The 16,957-nt window shown below is 51.0% G+C and overlaps 2 pseudogenes; one reads left to right on the top strand and one right to left on the bottom strand.

The window, feature by feature from the left end:
• Positions 1 to 16,957, bottom strand: part of LOC132334706 (zinc finger protein 850-like) — a 1,213,125-nt pseudogene that overhangs the window by 127,172 nt on the left and 1,068,996 nt on the right.
• The window catches only part of LOC132334717 (zinc finger protein 850-like), a 260,738-nt pseudogene continuing 252,545 nt past the window's right edge, over positions 8,765 to 16,957 (top strand).

The following is a 16,957-nucleotide window of genomic DNA, read 5'->3' as shown; positions in this document are numbered from 1 at the left end:
AAGGAGCAGATGGCTCAATTTATTTCTTTTTTAAGGTCATCTTAGCCGGCCACTGTGCCGAGGACTCAGAGTTAGATTTAACATTAAGTTCAGCTAGTGGCTCTACGGGGGAGGGGTACGTGGATTTGAAGCCTTTTGCAGACAAACATGAAGAAGCCTTACCAACTTTTCCTGTAGCAACAGACCCAGCAACAGTCTCTGCAGAAAAAATCCCAGCAGAACACTCAGGCTGAGCTTCTCCCCTTTGCTGCTCCCCAGCAGCTACGAGTTCCTCCTCCAGGTCTTTCTTGTCCTGCTCTGCTTTCCACTCCTTTAAGGTGTTATAAAGCAACCTCCAAGTAGGAGATAAATCTGCAGCTGCTTTATCCCCATTCTGAATTACTTCCAGAGTTTTTCTCCAACTTCTTTCCAAGCTCTAACACTAAAAGCAGTAGTTACATCAGTCTTAAAATTTTGAGACTTTGCCCATATTTAAATACTATGCAGAGCATAGTCCGTTGTTTTAACTCCTTTTCTTTTTAAGGACATTTTCCATGTAGATAAAACAATCTGTTCTTCACTTGTTAAATTATTTCCCATTGTTCCCAGCGGCTCACCTTTTTTCCAGGTGTCAGAATCAGGTCCGGACTGGCAGCTGCACCCCGCTGCTCTCAGCTTCGCTGGGCTCTGTGCTCACTGCCCCTCGCCCAGCAGTTCCATCACGTCAGGGTAGCACCAAATGTCACCGTTAGGCCGGATGTGACATACACACGTGACCAAAGTCCAGGAAGAAAAAAAGTTTTTATTCTGCGTCTTCTCCCGTTTATACACCCTTAACAAAGCGTGATCTTAAGTCATTAACTACATCACAATAACTTATTATATTCATTGGTGCAAAGCAATCAGCATCAATATAATTGGCAAAAGTTTTACAGAAATTTAATAAGGCACGTATACACATCCACTTAGGCACATAGTCTAGCTTACAAAAATTCTCATGTATCTTTTCTAATCGGTTTCCATGCTGACGGCCGTGTCTTCTTCCTTGCTATGGATACACCGAAAATCATCACGTGTTATTTCTTCTATTAACTCAGCTTTGCTTGCAGGCCAGCTGTCAAGCCCCGCCAAAGCAGCCACTCTGCCCATGGACAGCCCAAGAATCACATTTGCTGGAGCCATCAGACTCAGTCTGAGCTGTCCTTTCTCCAAGCTGCAAACAGAACCTGCCCCAGCCAGTGCCCTGCAAACAGGGAGGGTTCTGTCAAGCCAAGGAGAGTGCCCAGAGATTTGGGGTCTGTGAGTGCTGGCACAGAGAGATCAGGCACAGGGAAACACCTGCAGGAGGAAAATCTCCAGGAAGACAGAAGATCAGGCAATGAGAGAAAACCAAACTCAGAAACGCTGTGGCAGAGAGAGATCAGAGATGTCCACAGGATCCCCTCCAGTGCAGCCCCTCCCTCTGAACAAGCCCCCTCCCTCCTGTGCCCCCAGCCAAGCCTCTGCCCTCAGGGCTGGGGCTCCAAGGCGTGCAGCACCTCCTGTGCAGGCAGAGCTGCAGCAGAGCCGTGGGGCAGCTCTGCAGCCCCGGGCCCAGTTCCCTCTGCAGGGCACAGGGCTGGGAGCAGCTGCCTGGCCCTGGAGGCTCTGGCAGGGGGCACAGCTGGCTCAGGGTGACGCTGTCCCCAGTGCCTGGCTCTGGGCAATGCTGTCAGTGCAGCCAGGGAAGGAGCTGCATCTCCCTTCATCCAATGCCATCATAGGAACATCTGGAAGTCTCCCTGAGATTCCAGTCCAAACTGGGAACTTCAGTCCAGGGTACAAATCTGTCCTAGGGCATCTCTGAGTTATAAGATTGACAGGGAAAGGCAGAGGCGTTGTGACACTGAAAATGCTGCTGGGTTGGTGGAATGAGCAACGTGAGTCCTTGTCTACAAATGTGGAGCTGGGCTGTGGTGGATCCATCTGCTCTCAGCAGCACCTGGTCACTTTTTAAGGGAAAGGTTGGAAGGTGATGACCCTCCACCTGAGAAAGGTAAATCCCAGAGAAACTCTGAACAGGTCAGAATGACAGACCATCTCCCCTCACTCTCCACTCACCACTTTGCCTCACAGAACTTGCTCTGTTCTCCCTGAGTGCAGCAGTGTTATAGGTTGACTATATGATGCTTTTATCCCCAGTTGTCTTGTTCTGTCTGTGCTGAATAATAAGTTTTGCACCTTTAAGACTTGTTCCAGAGAGTGAAGGAGAGAGAGAAGCAGCAGCAGTTTGTTTTCAGACACAACTCACTCCTCCACATTCCTGCTCCTGGACTGTGTTGTCTGCAGATAGACAGCGGGACAGAGCTCTCCTTTGCTTTTAGTTAGTTTAGCTAGGTGAGGCAAAGAAGTTCTCTAGACTGTGGTTTTTCCCTTTTCTTTGGCCCTGTTCACACCTGCTCTGGACTGAACACCAGCAGAGCACCAGCAGCTCCACCTGTGGCCACCGGGCCGGGCCTGGGCCGCGGCATTTCCAGCACCGGAGGGGCTGAGCAGAGACTGAGTGAGCTGAACTGCAACCCAGGGGGGACTTGGTGAGTTTGTCATCTCTTTTGGAGCAGTAAGAGTTTCATTGTTTAATATTGTTTAAGTTTTATTGTTTAATGAACAGGTTTTTCCACTTTTCTCCAAGGAGGTATTTTCTCCCGGACCGGTTGGGGGAGGGGCGACTGAATCTGCTTTCCTAGAGGAGCCCTTTGGGGGGTTCTCTCCCAAACTTGCCCTGAACCAGGACAGTGACAGTCTCCAGAATTTTGGGGGTTTTATTGGTGTATTTGGGGAATTTTATTGGATTTTTGGGAGCATTATTAGGATTCTTTGCAGGTCCAGGAATTTTGAGGATTTTTTTTTTGTTCTTTGGTGGGATTTGCGGGGGGTTTGTGGGGTTTTTTTGGATGCTGCCAAGATTTCTTTGGGTCTTGGGGGGATTTTGTAGGACTTTTTGTTGTTTTGGGCATATTTTTGGGAGGATTGGTGGGGTTTAATTGGGATTTTTGGGGGGGTTGTTGGGATTTCAATAGATTTTGTGGGCTTTGATTGGGATTCTAGGGTGTTCTAATGTGATTCTGTGAGATTTAATTGGGATTTTGTGGGTTTTATTGGGATTTTCTGGGCTTTGAAGGAGATTTTATTGCCTCTCAGCCCTTCCCCACAACTGGGGACAACCCCAAAGCCCCCTCAGACCACCCAAGGTCCCCCAAAATCCCCCCAAAATTACAATAAGATCTTCCAAAACCCCAGAGAATCCCACAAAATACCAGTGAAACCCACTCAAATTAAAAAATACTCCCAAAAACTTCAATAAATGCCCCAAAACAACCAACCCCCCACAAAACCCCAATAAAATCCCCCAAATTCCAAAACCCCCCAAATCCACAACACCCCCAAAACTCAGTAATTGTCTCCAAAAACCCCAATAATTCCCGCTAAACTCCCAATAAAATTCCCCAAAGCCCAAAAAAGCCACCCCCAAATCCCCAAAACCCTCCCAAAAAAGCCCCCCAAAATCCCCCCAGACTCACTGGGGCCGTCCTGGATCAGGGGGCACCGGCCGGTGGAACAGGAGCCACTTCAGGGGGCCCTCGGAGCTTTTTGGGGAGGGGGCACCATGGGAGACCCCCCCCCAAAAACCGGTAAGGGGGGGACACCCTGCTGTGACCCCTCCCCCTGAAACCCCCTGACCCCGGTTCAGGGTGGGTCTGGGACCCCCGGGACCCCCAAATCTCCCCCAGGACCCCTCCAGGAACCCCAAACCCCCCAGAGCCCCCCAGGGTTGGCCCAGGACCCCCTGAGAGCCCCCAGACCCCAATCGAGCCCAGCCCAAGATGTCCCCTGAGACCCCCCCAGACCCTTCCCAAGACCCCAACCAGGACCCTGCCAGGACCCTCCAGACCCCTCCCCAAACCCAACTCAGGCTCCCCCAGCCCCTCCCCAGATCCCCCCAGGACCTCTCCCCAGACCCTTCCAGACTCCCCAAAGCCCCTCCCTAAAACCTCCAAAACCCTCCCAGGACACCCTCAGGACCCCCCAGAGCCCTCCCCAAACTCCCCCAGGACCATCCCAACCCCCCATGACCCTCCCAAGACCTTCCTACGACCCCTCCCCAAAATCCCCCCAGACCCCCCCCCATTCCCCCTCGAGACCCCTCTTAGGACCCATCCGCACCCCCAGGTCCCCCCACAATGCCCCAGGACCCTCCCCAGACCCACCCAAAGCCCCGGACCCCTCCCCAAAGCCCCCCCAGACCCCCCAGGACCCTCCCGCACCTGTCCCCAGCCCGGCGGGTCCCGGTGGCGGCGGGGAACGGGGCGCCGCTCAGGGCTCGCCTCTGATTGGCCGGAGCCGCGCAGGGAAGGCGGGCGTTACTGAGAGGAACCACGCCGTGATTGGTTTTTTGGGGACATGCAGCGTGGTCATTGGTTGAATCGGGTTGAGGTGCGTCGCTATTGGCTGGGAGCCTGCCCACGCGGCGGAGGCGGGTGATTGTGAGGCGAAAGCGGCAGAGGAGAAGCTGAGGTGGGGTCGGGGGGAAACTGGGGGGGTTTGGGGTGGGTCTGAGGGGAAAGGGGGGATTTTTGGGGGCATTGACTGGAAATAGGGGGGTGTGCGGTGGGTTTGGGGGGAACGAGGGCGTGTGAGGGGGCTTTGGTGGGTGTGAGGGGGCTTTAGGGAGCTTTGGGGGAAGCTTGAGATGGTCTGGAGCGTTCTCAGGTGGGTTTAGGGAGATCTGAGGGGAACTGGGAGGGTCTGAGGGCATTTTGAGAGGAACTGGGGTGTTGTGAGGGGATCTGGAAGGTTTTGAGGTAGGTCTGGGGGGAATTTGGGGGAGTCTGGGGGGATTAATGGGCCTGAGGGGGATTTGGGGCAGTCTGATGGATTTGGGGGGGGTCTCAGGTGGGTCTGGGGTGAATTTTGGGGAAAACTGGGGGGAGTCTGAGGGTCCTGGGGAGGTTTTGGGGGTCTTGGGGAGTGGTTTTGGGTCTGGAGTGGTCCTGGGCCAACCTTGGGGGGCTGTGGGGGACCTGGAGGAGATTTGGGGTCCCGGGGGGTCTCAGGCTCACCCTGAACCGGGGTCTGGGGGTTTCGGGGGGAGGGGTCACAGCAGGGGTTCCCCCTTCAGGTTTTTGGGGGGTCTCCTATGGTGCCCCCTCCCCAGAAAGCTCCGAGGGCCCCCTGAAGTGGCTCCTGTTCCACCGGCCGGTGCCCCCTGATCCAGGACGGCCCCAGTGAGTCTGGGGGGATTTTTGGGGGCTTTTTTAGGGGATTTGGGGGAGGGTTTTGGGGATTTGGTGGGGGTTTTTGGGGAGAATTACTGGGTTTGGGGGGAGGTGTTACATGATTTGGGGGGGTTTTGTGGATTTGTGGGGTTTTGGATTTTGGGGGATTTTATTGTAGTTGTGGAGGGTTTCTTGGGGGGGATTTATTGAAATTTTCAAGAGTGTTTTTAAATTTTGGTGGGTTCCACTGGTATTTTGTGGGATTTGCGGGTGTTCAGAGGGTTTTTTGGGGATTTTGGAGGTTTTTAGTGGAATTTTGGGGGGGCTTTGCAGGTATTCCCGGATGTTGGGAAGGGCTGAGAGGCACCAAAATCTCCTTAAAATCCCCAAAAGTCCCTATAAAACCCACGACATCCCAATTAACTCTCACAAAGTCCTGTTAGAACACCCTAGAATCCCGATAAACGCCCACAAAATCCATTGAAATTTCAACAAATCCCCAAAATCCTCATTAAATCCCACAAATCCCTGCAAAAATGTCTGCAAAACCATAAAAAGTCCCACAACATCCACCCCAAGACCCAAAGAAATCTTGGCAACACCCAAAAAACCCCACAAAAACCTCCCAAAATCCTAACAAAAAAGGCTGATAGAATCCCCCAAAATCCAAACCCACCAAAATCCACAAACCCCCCAAAATCCCCAACACCCCCCAAACTCAGTGATTCTCTCCAAAAACCCCAATAATTGCCCTAAACTCCCAACAAACTCCCCCAGCCCACTGGTATGAACCAGCTGTGCTCCACATGGTTGCAGCTGCTCTCTTTCACCCTCACTTTTGTTCCAGTCACTCCCAGTATCTCCCAGTGTTCCCCAGTTCCCTCCAGCATGTTCCCAGTCACTCCCAGTATCCCCAGTATGATCCCATTTGCTCCCAAGCACTCCCAGTCACCCTCAGTTTAGTGGGACTCACTGCCAGTATGATCCCAGTTCATCCCAGAATAAGCCCAGCAGTTTCCAATGGCCCCCAGCATGCACCCAGTCACTCCCAGTCATTCCCAGTTGCTCCTAGCATGATCCCAGTTCCTCACAGCTGCTGCCAGTCACCCTCAGCACCATCCCAGTTTCTCCCAGTACATCCCATTTGCCCCAACATGGTCTCATTTGCTCCCCACAGGCTCCTGCTCACTCCCAGTGTGATCCCAGTCTCCATCAGTGTGATCACAGTCTGCCCTGGCAGTCTGATCCCAGTATTATATCAGTACAAACCCAGCACAGTCCCAGTCACTCCCAGTATGATCCCAGTATAATGTCAGCACAAACCCAATACAGTCCCAGTCACTCCCAGTATGATCCCAGCATAATGTCAGCACAAACCCAGTACAGTCTCAGTATGATCCTACTATGATCCCAGTACGATGTCAGTACAAACCCAGTACAGTCCCAGTCACTCCCAGTACGATTCCAGTATGATGTCAGTACAAACCCAGTACAGTCCCAGTCACTCCCAGTATGATTCCAGTATGATATCAGTACAAACCCAGTACAGTCCCAGTCACTCCCAGTACAGTCCCAGTATGATGTCCATACAAACCCAGTACAGCCCCAGTCACTCCCAGTACCATCCCAGTCCAGCCCAGTCCCCGGCAGCGCTGCCACTGCTGGGATCCCCCAGCCCTGTGTGCGTTCCCCCCTCCCGGAGGTGCCGAGAGGAGCCCCAAGGGCTGGCAGTGCCCAGGCAGGGTCCCCAGCAAGGCCCAGTTTGGATGTGCAGCCCCCAGTTTTCCCAGTTTGCCTCTCCTTTGGCCCGGGCCGGGTTCCCCCCGCCCGCAGCGGCTGGGAGCAGCCGAGAGCCCCGCGCTGCCCATCCCGACCTGTCCCGGCTCCATCCCCGCTCCTGCTGCGGGCTGCGAGAGCTGCGGGAACGGGGCACCGAGGGTGTCGCTGCTGCTGGGGGAGGAGGAGGAGGGAGGGAAGGGGAGGGATGGAGGGGGAGAAGGAGGTGGGGTTAGGGAGGGGGAGGAGGGGGGGGAGATGGAAGAGGAGGGATGAAGGCGGAGAGAGAGCAGTGATAGAAGCAGGGAAAGGAGGTGGGGTTAGGGAGGGCGAGGAGTAGGGATAGAAGGGGAGGGATGGAAGAGGAGAAGGAGGTGGAGATAAGAGAGCTGAGGAGGACAAGGAGCGGGGATGGAAGGGGAGGAGCGGGAGGAAGAGGAGGGACAAAGGCGGATCAAGGCTGAGCAGACAGAACCACGTGCTCGAGCCCTACCTGAATTCGCAGCCCCCACCTGTGGGATCATCGCCCCCCCCATCGCGCAGCTGAGCGGGGAGGGGGAGCTCGGCCCAGATATCCCGGGGGGATCCCTGGGTGGGGTTTTTTGGGGGGATGTTTGGAGAATTAAGAAGTCCAAGGCTGAGTGGAAAAGGCCCCTTGGGGGGACATCGGGAGGTGCCGGTGGTGGCTGCCGGCAGAGGCAGCCTGGAGGAGCAGAGCCCTGTGTCTCCCAGGAGCCCAAAGTGGGGAGCCCAGAGAGGGGGGAGCGCCGCCATTGGCGGGACCCTCAAGAGCTGGAGAGGGGCAGGGGGGACTCCTTGGAGCCCCTGCAGCCCAGAGCAGAGAGTGAGGGGAGAAAGGACCCGGGAGCCCAAACAGCCCCGGCATCCCGAAATGGGGAGAGCGAAGAGGGGGGAGCTTTAGGGATTGCTGGAACTGCCAGCAGCCTGGGGAGGGCAGGCACCGAGGAGAAGGGGGACCCCCAATCCAAGTGTGACCCCCAGCAGCTGGGACAGGGGGGAACCCCGAACACCAGAGGGACCAGGGACAGGGAACTCTTTGGAGGCTTTTTCAGGGCTAAATTTTGGTGTTTGGGAGGTTTTTCTGGAGCCCAGGTGGCCTGTGACTTATAGAGATGGACTTGGGCAGAGGGACCTTCAAAATCCACGTGGTCATCCATTGTTTTACCCAAACCAGGATTTCCCATTGCCAGCCCCTGGGAGGCAGTGAGGAAGAGGAAGGTGCCCCAGGACACTGAGGCAGGTGAGGAGGAAGTCAGTGCCCCTTTCCCCCTCTGTCCTGCTCCATCTCCCAGCCCAGCACGGCCTCTGGCTGCAGGACAGCCCTGGGGGGATCTCCTTCCCCTTGCCTGTGCCACGGAGGCAAATCCCATCCTGTTTTTATCCCTCTTCCTCCAGAGCAGGAGCTGAGCATGGAGAGCAGGGAGGACAAATCCCCAGGGCAGAACCTGGTGGAAGAGGCCGTTTTGAGCGGCTCCACGGCGCAGGAACGCAACGGGGAGGAAAAGCCCCAGAGATCCCTCACGAGGAGGGGCTGCAAACGCAGATGGCGGGGATCTGAGGGGGAAAGAGCCAGCCTGGGCCGGGAAGGCGGCCGGAGATGGAGCCAGAGCTCGGAGCTGGTGCTGCATGAGCAGCTCCATGGTGGGGAGAAGCCCAACACGTGTGGGGAGTGTGGGAAGAGCTTCAGGTGGCGCTCCCTCCTGATCAGGCACCAGAGGACCCACACTGGGGAACGGCCCTACGAGTGTGATCAGTGCAGGAAGAGGTTTCAGACCAGCTCCAATCTCCTCAAGCACCAGCGCACTCACACAGAGGAGAGGCCCTTCCGCTGCCCCGACTGCGGGCAGGGCTTCAGGCAGAATGACCATCTTGTCATGCACCAACGCATCCACACTGGGGAGAGGCCCCACGAGTGTGAGGAATGTGGGAAGAGCTTCAGCCGGAGCTCCAACCTGATCAGGCACCAGAGAACCCACACTGGGGAGAGGCCCCATGAGTGTGGGGAGTGTGGGAAGAGCTTCAGCCGGCATTCCAACCTGATCCTCCACCAAAAGATCCACACTGGGGAGAAGCCCTACGAGTGTTCTAAGTGTGGGAAGAGGTTTCAGACCAACTCCCATCTCCTCCAGCACTATCAGATTCACAGAGAGGAGAGGCCCTTCCAGTGCCCTGACTGCGGGAAGGGATTCAAGCACAGCTCCACCCTCATCAACCACCAGCGCATCCACACTGGGGAGAGGCCCTACGAGTGTCCCCAGTGTGGGAAGAGCTTCTCACGGAGCTCTACCTTGACACAACACCAACGCAGGCACCGGTGAGGGAAGCCCTGCGAGTGCCCCGAGTGCAGGAAGAGCTTCGTGTGCTGCTCCAGCTCCATCCCCCACTGGAGGAGCCACATTGGGCAGAGCCCTGGTCCCCCACATTCCTGTGATCCATGTTGGGAACACACCTGGCTGCTTCTCCTTTTGGTCTGGCAATGATTTTCTTGTGCCTCATCTTCATCCCTTAAAAACACCATAAACATGGTTAAATAAATGAAATTGATCAAAGATATCTAAAGTCCCACCATTTCTCAGATGTTTGAGGAGGAATTTAGGATTTGGGGACACATTCTGTGTGGAGTGTCCCTGTTGCTAAAAGGCAGGAATTTGATCTAACCCTTCTTGTGTTGCTAACAACTCCTCCCCTGGCCCAAACCCAAACTCCATCCCTGGCGTACCCTATAAAAACCCCAGGCCCTGCCTTTGCCCTGTTTTTTGGGGTCAGAAATGGATTCTGGAGATCTCTGAAACCAAGACCTGTCTCGTTTGTTCCCGGCACCGGCAGCTGCAGCCTCCCTGGACACCATGAACTCTGGAGAATGGGGGCAGCCAGTGAGGACAGGTCCTGGATTGCAAGATAAGTGTGTGTTGTGTTTGCCATCTGTCAGAGGTGGGGCAGTTATCTTCTGTGCATTGGGCAGTTTATCTCTTCCACAACCATTCCTCCCTCCAGGAGAGATCTGCTGTTAATGGGCCATTAATTTACAGGAGAGTGAACGTGTTTTTCACAGGCAGCTTCACAGAAACTGGAAAACGTGGGGGTTCCCAGGAGGGGGCACTGCTGATCCAGAGCATCGAGGCGCTGCCTGCAATCGTCCATAACCACCCCTAAGGAGCCTCCAGGGCTTCACCCTCCATGAGCTGCAGCAGTCGTGTTGGGAAAGGTGACAAGAGCCCGTGGAATGGTCCTTGTTGCAGGCAGATTAGCCACTTGCAGCTCTTCAAAACTCCCTCCTTTAAAAAAACGAAAAAACTGAAATCGTTCCTAAATGTGAAAACCACATTCACTCTCCTGTGAAAATGTAAAAAGTTTAATAAAGGACAGTGGGAGACCAGGACCATGGAGCAAAAGTTATTATGGCTGGGTGCATCTTGGCACTCAGCCAGGAGCACCCTGTTCCCTTTGGGGATCCCCCTGAAATACCTTTTCCCTTACACCAGCCTGTTGCATATTCATTGACCCTCATGCATATCCATAAACTACTTCACATCTTCCAGGAACTCTTCTACCTGGCCCCTCCTTGGGTCTGCCTTTTCAGAGCATGTGTGTTTCTTGGCTGTGGTTTTGGCTCCTTCTCTTTATCACCTCCAGTTTTGGGCCTTGGTGCACTCTGCCTTCAGACAGGGAGTGCTGATAGTTGGCAGATCTGTACAGGTGTCCTCATCCTGTGTGCACTGGATGTTATCCCATCCCAGCAGGAATTTTAACACAAGCGGCTATTTCATGAAGCTTAATTAACAACAGGAATAAAACCTATATGTTTATACCAAGTTGCTTTAACATCACACATATAAAATCCATTTTAATATCTGTGAAAAACCAATATTATAATATGTTTCTATAATATTGCCCATATCTTTCCTTACCCTTTTGTTCCCAAGCGTGCAGCAAGGAGTGAAAACTGCCAGCATGGCACGGGGTTGCTGCCATCTCTCTGTCACCCCGTGTCTCTCTCCCTTAAGAGCCTGAGTGAGAGATGAGGGGCTCCAGGCGGCTCTCCAAAATGCAGTTTATTGTATCCAAGATGTTACAGCAGTCCAGGGTCTGGTGACAGAGCCTGTGCCTCCAGCTGTCAGCTCCAGCTGCAGGCAGGCCTGGAGATCCTTTAGCTTTGGTTACAGTGCATTATATACTCTGCTTTGCTGAGCATCTTAACACAGAAGAAACAATCTATACCTTTACTTTTATCTATAGCCTATCATAACTCCTGTAATTACCATATTCGTGTCACTATTCTCCAATCACTAAAAGTTAGTACGTTAGTTTAAGCTAGAAGTTGTTTTTCAGTTTTCTTGCAGTGGAAAATTCAGAGACCTTTTTTCTACTTGCAACTTTGCTGACTTGTTTACCTGTGGAATCTTTTTGGTTGGTGAAAACATCTTGTTTGAGGTGGGTTTATCCTTTGCTCTAAGCCATAAAAACCACTTGTAAGTAGCACACCCTTTGCCTTAGTTACCCAGTAAGACTGGCTCAACAATTCTTCTATGTCAAAACTTGGTTCCATCTCTATTCCTTTTTCAGATTCTACATTCAAAAATCTTTCTGTCATGCACACATATCTTTAAAGTTTCTTGTCAAACTTTCATCCTTCCCAACACTCTGTGCCACTCTGTCTCTCTTTTCCTGAGGGCAGAACAAGGGACAGAATCCATCCAGAGGTGACACGGGAGCGCTGCTGTCCTCTCTCCGTTCTGTGTCCTCCTTTCCCCCCCATCTTTCCATGTCCCCCCTTCTCTGCCTGTCACTGCTGAGTCAGAAATGACACGGATAAATGAGTGACACACTCCATGCATCTTCAGAAGGCCAATAATCATCTTTATTAGGAGACGCATTTTTTGGTACTCGATCCCAATACAGGTGGACCTGATTGGTTATTTTACATTTCACACGATTGGCTAGTTAAGAAAACACCCCTTGGGGTAAACAATCCATGAGGAAAACAATTGTCACAAACACCACCTGCGAGGTTGTTCAGGATTCTTCATCTCCAGCTCCCTAATGTTTCCCAGACGGATCCATGGGAAATCTGACCTGGATTGTGTATCCACACCTACCCGGGAAGGTGACGGCCGCGCCGTCCCGGGCCCTCCCTCTAGAAATGGCGCTTACCACGCTGTTTAAGGTTCCCCTTTTTCCTGCCCAAGTCTTTCTTTTCCTGTCCCCAACCTCCCCTTCCCCCCTGCTGTTGGAACCCAGGGCACAGGGAATTTCTCCCTGCCTGCCCTGAGAAGTCCTGATCCCCAGGAGAACACTGCTTTTAACTTTTGTCCATGGAGAAAGCTTCCAGGACTTTGGGAAGAATTGGGATCTATGAGTGTGTGAAAGAGAGAGTAGTGTAGTTTATCACAGGGTGAAAAACTGAGAGCTTTGGGTGTTTAGTCTGAGGGTGGATAGAAGACAAGACAGAGGATTTTGGGCATTGCCTGATCTCCTTCTTGTTCTTCATCTCCTCCATTTTCTGCTGTGTTGGAAGCACAGGGTGATTGGTTGGAAAGAGCTGCAATGCAGATGCTGAGTGGCAGACAAAGAATTAGTTACTGGTAGAAAGGTAGAAATAAAATGTGTTCTAAGAGTTAATTAGGCAAAATGATTTTAAAAGACCTTGAACCTGTGGGTCCTGTGACTTTTGGTGCCTTCTCTTTGGACGCTAAGTCTGGTGTGCAGACGGCATGCTGAACTTTTGGTAAGAGAAAAATAAACAACAGCCTGAAGGCCAAAAAAAGCAAAGGTCCCGTTTGTTTCTCAATCCTGGCACAGAACTTTTTAGGGGTGTCCCCATCAGGGGATCCTCGGGGGAGGTTCACACCTCCATCCCTCCCTTCCTCCCTCCCTCCCTCCCTTCCTGTCCCGCTGCTCAGCCCTGCTCAAAGCCCTGCACCCTCGCTACTTCACAAAAGGACCCAAAATTAACCAAAATCCACCCAAAATTACCTCAGAACCCATCCTGAGGGGCTCTGGGGGAAATTTGAGGGGCGTTTTGAGGGATTTGAGCAAACTTTGGCTGGGTTTGAATCCTTCACCCGCTTGGGCATCCACAAGGTACTAAAACCACCCAAAATTTCCTCCAAATTAACCCAAAATCCACCAAAAACCGATCCAACAACCAGGCAGCTGGGGGGAAATTTTTGGGATTTTGAGATTTGGGGGGATTTTGGCTGGGTTTGAATCCTACGCAAAATTTTGTGTCCAGGAGGTACCAAAACCACCCCAAATCAACCTAGAATTGACCCAAAATTACCTGAAATTAACCCCAAATTACCTCCAAATCCGTCCTGAGAAGGTTTGGGGGTATTTGGAGGGATTTTAAGGGAGCATTTTGAGGGTTTGAATCCTATGCCTACTTCTGTATCCATAAGGTACCAAAACCCTTCACAATCCACCCAAAATTACCTGAAATGAATGAAAAATTCATCCTGAGGGGGTTGGGGGGAGGTTTGGGTGGGGTTTGAGGGGATTTGGGGGTTTTGGGGGGGATTTAAGGGGGCTTTTTGGCAGTCATCATCATCCAAAAAACAACACCCCCTGCCAAGCTGAGACCAAACCCTAAGGACTGTGCCCCTCATGAAGAGGAGATCAAAGAACTGCTCCCTTTCTGGGGAGGAGATCAAAAGCCAGAGGAGACTGAGCTATTAACTCATTAAGTTAAAATGTATTCATTTAATCAAGTATCATCATTTCTGTAACTTTATCCTTTGTGATTAAGTGTCAAATGCTTTTCTATTCCTTGTTAATTTAGCTGAATAATTAATTTGGTTTTATAAACTATTAAGTCACATTTCTGATGTTATATATGAGTTCCCATACATCTAATTTATAAAACCACAAACTGAAAATTTAGCAGCAGTTTTAACTGCGATAAAATAATACAATCAAATAGAATCCACTAATTACAAAAGGAAATTTGGCAGTGGTTCAGATAAAGCTGAAGCAAAACCATTCGATCGGGGTATGGGGAGGGCTTCCCACCCTGCCTGACGTGCAAAAGGCAAAAGGATCCAAACACAACTTATGTACTGTGGGCTAATACATATTCATCAATATTTTCCTGTAAATCTCCTCCTGTTTCTGATTCTTGAAATCAACATCACCACACTCACAGCGCATGGTCCCGCTGTGGCTAAGGGGGCTTCTGGCTCTCTGGGGCTCTCCTTTGAGGAAGGCTGACAGTCTTCCTCACTGTCCTCTGAATAACCTGGCAGGCTGTGCCTGTGCCCCAAGTCCTGTGTTGTGTAAGTAAGCACTATGCTCCAGTTAAGCCTTTTTATTTTATAGAAAAGAACACTGTTTTAGACTCCCTGTCTGGAATTATCCCAATGTTATTTATGTCATGGCCGATCCTGTCCTGGGAGTTGTCTTAACTTCGTCTTGATGCCAATTCTGACTCGGGAGTCTTCCTAACTTTTGTTCATCAAGGCCAATTCCAATCTCCTGTATCCTGTTTCCCACATGTATCATCTACAAAGAAACCCATCTGCTTCATACTATGAATCACATATACCTTTCCAATTTTCTTCCCAAAATATTGATATAATTACAATTTTGTTAGCACAAACCACATCCATTTATCACAATTTCCCCCGTCTTCTCTCTGGATAATATTAATTCATGCTTTTTATTAAAGACTGAATTTGGGTATCTTCTACATCCCACAAATCCATGTTTTCACACTCCCTCATTTCTCTTTTTGATCAAATTTGATACATGGTATTTTACCTATGCAGGAAATAAAACATGGTATAGACCACAATAGAGTCCAGCTGGTATATGCCACCAGATTTTGTTAGCACAAATCATATCTATTTATCACAACAGGCCAAAAGCTTGGAAAAGGATGAAAGAAACGCTCCGATGACGACGATAACAAACAAAAACCAAAATAATTTATCTTTGACAGCAAATGAACATGGGCTGCCCTCCAGCCCCCTGAGCCTGGCAGGCCGAGCGGTGCCGTTCCCATGGCATGAGGTGCTGGCAGCCTGAGGAGAGAAACCAGAGAGCCACGGTCAGTCGCAGCAGGCTCCTGTCCCCCTGTCCCGCCATGGCCTGTGCCCGGGCCAGGCTGCTGGCTGTGCTCAGAGCCCAAACCTCCCGACCCATTCTCTGTTTTTAAAGAAGGGCAGCATGGCAGGCCACGTTCCACCTCCTCTGCTTAATCACGGCACAGCAACTCCTCAGCAGCTGCAAGAGCGGGATGCCCGTGTGCCCGCTGCCGCCTGCCCAGAGCCCTTCTGCCAGCTGAGCTATGGAGCCGGGTGCCCACCTCTGGAGAGCTGCTGCCAGGAGAGGAGCCGATCACGCACCAGGTCCTCGTCCTTCTGGAAGGGGCTGTCCCTGCAGACCGTGACCTCTGGGGTAGTGCTGGCACTGGACGTGCTCCACAGACGCTGCAGGCGCTTCCCCATCCGGTCTGGGCACCAGGTGTAATCCTCCTGGGAAAAACAAAGAACAATTGCATGAAAGTCAATTCAAAACAAGACCTGGAAACAAGAAAAAGCACAAAGCCTGTCACTGTTTCACACGCCTGAGGAGGGTCTGACCACTCCATGCGAGAATTAAACCTGCCCAAGGGTGGAGAAAATCCCCACCTTTCCCACGCGTAAACACACCCCCCATCCACACGGATGGATGCTTTTGTCAGGCTGGCTGCCCCTGCCTCAGCCCGTGCCAGCCTGGCTGGCAGAAGCTGTCAGCAAGGCCAGCAGCCGGCTCCCCTTCCACAACTCTGCAAGCAAGGGATGTTGTTTTATGCATAAGTTTGTGTATGTGATTGTAACCTAATCACTGTAGTACACATTACTAGTCTCCCTAAAATAGTATATAAGTGCTTGTATCCCACAATAAAATCGGATTCTGATCCCCGAGTCAGTCTCCCCGTCTCTCTCCATCGCTGACACTTCCCTGATAAAGAACTGTTATTCCTGCTCCCATATTTTTACCTGAGAGCCCCCCTTAATTTCAAATTTATATCAATTCAGAAGGAAGGGGTTTCCATTTTTCCATTTCAAGAAAGGCTCCTGCCTTCCTTAGCAAACACCTGTCTTTCCAAACCAAGACACAGGAGCCACCTGTATTATACATGGAAATACTTCACACGAAAAAAACAAGAGCCTCAAAAAGGCAAAAAAGCTTGGTAATTTGTAGAAAGTAACTCTGATCAAAAATAAAATGTGTGAATAGATCGGTCTAAAGATGACATTCACAATTTTCCTGGTGACATTGTGCACTGTACTGTAGCAGTGGACAGGCACTGGACATAGCCAGTAGGATAACTGGATATGCTTTTCAAACTTATTCTTAGTATTCATTGAATTATTCATTGAATTCTCATCCTTCTGTACACTTCAGCTCTGCTGTAAACTTCAGAGACATTTTTTCACAAGCTTCTAACAAGTTACTCTGGATCCATAATTCCTGAGCTCCAATGGAGTCCAAATGCCAAGTGGGATTACTCTTTTCAAAGCCTGGAGTCACACAGAATGGAGCAGCACTTAAATCATCCTGTGCATCCCATACACATAACAGTCCAGTCACTGACCATCTGCAATGATTTTTTGACTTTTGCTGCAAATTACCTTCAAGAATAAGCTACAAATAATATCTTGAACCAGTTTAAATTTAGAGACAGCACTGCAATTGCCCTAAAAAATTCTAAGGGTACCTAGTGCTGTTGCAGTAATACAAGAGAACTGTAAGTGTGTATTATTAGTTGTTATTCATATTAGGTACAAATGGCTCAGCTCAGCTTTGCCAAGCAAGAAACAAATCATGGAGAGTTGAAATGATGGAGTTGGGACAGTGTAGCTAGTCTGCTTTTTGTGAGAGATGCTCTTAAGCAGTGGCTGTAGTCATGTACTCATCTCCTGTAACTTTGCTCCTTGTGATCT

This window comes from Haemorhous mexicanus, chromosome 16, assembly GCF_027477595.1.
Source record: "Haemorhous mexicanus isolate bHaeMex1 chromosome 16, bHaeMex1.pri, whole genome shotgun sequence".
In the NCBI taxonomy this organism is placed as follows: Eukaryota; Metazoa; Chordata; class Aves; order Passeriformes; family Fringillidae; genus Haemorhous; species Haemorhous mexicanus.
This window is presented reverse-complemented; position numbering and strand designations above follow the sequence as displayed.